The 2,817-nt window shown below is 39.9% G+C and overlaps 1 protein-coding gene across 1 annotated transcript in view; it reads left to right on the forward strand.

The window, feature by feature from the left end:
- Positions 1-2,817, forward strand: part of ADAMTSL3 (ADAMTS-like 3) — a 289,568-nt gene that overhangs the window by 112,910 nt on the left and 173,841 nt on the right. The gene's annotated exons all lie outside the window — the stretch shown is intronic.

The following is a 2,817-nucleotide window of genomic DNA, read 5'->3' on the forward strand; positions in this document are numbered from 1 at the left end:
TGTCTCTATTAAAAATACAAAAATAACTGGGCATGGTGACGCACACCTGTAATCCCAGCTACTCAGGGGGCTGAGGCAGGAGAATTACTTGAACCCAGGAGGCAGAGGTCGCAGTGAGCCAAGATCACACCACTGCATTCCAGCCTGGGCAACACAGCAAGATTCCATCTCAATAATAATAATAATAATAATAATAATAAATAATAATAAAAAGCAAATGGAAGAATGAATTCACATACTATGTGCATAATTAAAAATTACACCTTCTTGCCCAAATTATGTACTCATCTCTTAATAGAGTAAATTTTAAAAAGTGTGTGTGTGTGTGTGTGAGAGAGAGAGAGAGAGAGAGAGAGATGGCACGATCTCGGCTCACTGCAACCTCCTCCTGAGTAGCTGGGATTACAGGCATGCACCACCACACCTGGCTAAATTTTTTTTTATTTTTTTATTTTTAGTAGGGATGGGGTTTCTCCATGTTGTTCAGACTGGTCTCAAACTCCTGATCTCAAATGATCCACCCACCTTGGTCTTACAAAGAGCTGGGATTACAGACGTGAGCCACCGCGCCTGGCCAATAGAGTACATTTTAAAAGCACATTCAGGGTACAGTGTCTGCATTCATATTCAGTCCTCTATGTTCTTGTCTCTAAGTTCTGGCTCTCTCAGATTTAATAAACAGTTCTGGACTTTGACTTCAACTCCTGGAAAGCTTTTGATCTCTCTAGACTGAAAAGGTGTTTTGAAAAATACATTTATCAAAGAGGGTGTTACAGACAACTGTCTGACTCATGCATAAATAGAGCCTCATTTTCATACCTACAGCAATTGTCTCTCATGGATGTGTTGTACTTAGTAGGGAAGAATGTGGCAAAATTGGAGACACTTATGTTGAAGTAAGAGTGGCTCTGATGTTGTTTTTTTCCTGACTTGGGAGCTTGTCCAAATAATGTGGGTTTCTGGGAAGTATCCTTTTCCATCATTTTCTTTTTTTTGGTTCCAAACATTGTAGTATTTCCCAGCCTGTATTGTTGCTAAGATAAGGAACTCTGCTTCCATTCATCTCTTCCTGGCCCATCACACAATCAAGTCATGGCTGTACTTTGAGTGGGAGGTTAAAAGTGCCTGTGAGGTCACTGATGACAGTCAGACCTGTGTCCCTGTGTTTCATTGTATCTCTTTCCATTCCAGTCAACCAACAAAAGCTAGTCTATAACTGGAAGACCTGGCTTCAACCTGAGAGAGGATGAGGCAGTGAATACCAGTCCTGCATAATCAGTGCTAATTTAGCACCGCTGTGGGTGCGCTGAGCTAGGTTGAGGCACACACTTTGCTACAGTTCATGTAGTAGACCTTATTTCATGGGCTTTTGATAACTATACTGTTGAACACTACTGTATTCTTACATAAAGAGTAAAATATGTAGACATCAATGGGATGTTAGGTTGTCTTACAGGTATTGTTGCTCAGATTTTGCAGCTTAGCATCTCACTGTACCAATGAGAAAAAAAAATTTCTTTTTTCTACTCTTTAAGAAGCTATATTTTCATGGTTGGACCATTCTTGAAAATTGCACATTTCCTTCTTCCAGTGGATTTCTCATTATATATGCTTGTTTTCCTGAATAACCTGTTTCCGTTTTTTCTTTTTTTTTTATTTGTGTGTGGCTACAGGGCCTCACTATGTTGCCCAGTCTGATCTTGAATTTGTGGCCTCCAGCAATCCTCCTGCCTCAGCCTCCCAAATTGCTGGGATTACAGGTGTGAGCCACCGTGCCCAGCCCTCAATGACCTGCTTTTCATGGATGACCCTTGTCATAGCACTAAGGGATATTTTGCATTAGGGCCCTGCTTCTTCAATATGTGCAGGTTGCCCCCAGGTAGCAGTAGTGAGTCTTGGCTAAGTACAGTAGTTAATGCCATGTGCTTCATGGATTGACAGCAAGATATACACTATTAATTCAGTGAGAATTTACTGAATATTTGCATCTATGAGTAGACGTTTGTGAATATCAGTTTTAAGTATATTCCCATGAGGATATCTGAAAAAACAAAATTAAATGACTTTGATAAAGACATATCTTTCCATGGTTAATTTTTAACTACTTTTGGTAGATTTTCTCATCTTTTAAAAAACATATATATCTTCGGGGAGAAAAAAAAAGTTTCTCTTCTTGGGCTCTGAAATCTTCCTTTTTCATCTAGTTGTCTTCTCAGGGATTCATTTTTTTTCCACTCTGATATTTTGTGTTTCTTCAGGAAAATGTTTTCTGATTGCTTTTCTACTAGTCCTCAGTTGTACAATCTCCATCTTCAGTTTCCTCAGCTCTAGATATCTTTTATGCTGTCAACCCATGAGCTTCTTCTCTTTCTGGGGAGTTATGATAGCATATTTAACTTATCCGGGCACAAGAGGATTTGAAACTGCCTGTCTTGGTTCTCTGAAAGAACATGTTGGAGGCTTTCAATGCAGTGCAGATAGTGGCTACATTTATACGTTCACAGGTGTTTCAAAACTCAGCAAGACACAGTTTTAGAGTCAGTGCCTATACTAGTTTCACAAGACTGTTGTTACTGAGTACTCCACAACTGAGTGGCCTAAACAACCGAATTTATTGTCCCACAGTTCTGAAGCCTGAAAGTCCAAAACAGGGTGTTGGCAGGATCGGTTTCTTCTGAGGGCTGTGAAGGAGAAGCTGTCTTATGCCTCTCGCCTCAATTCTTCGAGTTCAGGAATCACCTTCCCTCTGTGCATGTCTGCCTCTGGGTGCAAATTTCTCAGTTTCTCCCATGCAATTTTTTTTTTTTTTTTTTTTTT

The sequence above is a fragment of the Mandrillus leucophaeus genome, unplaced genomic scaffold, assembly GCF_000951045.1.
Source record: "Mandrillus leucophaeus isolate KB7577 unplaced genomic scaffold, Mleu.le_1.0 Scaffold1541, whole genome shotgun sequence".
Classification (NCBI taxonomy): domain Eukaryota; kingdom Metazoa; phylum Chordata; class Mammalia; order Primates; family Cercopithecidae; genus Mandrillus; species Mandrillus leucophaeus.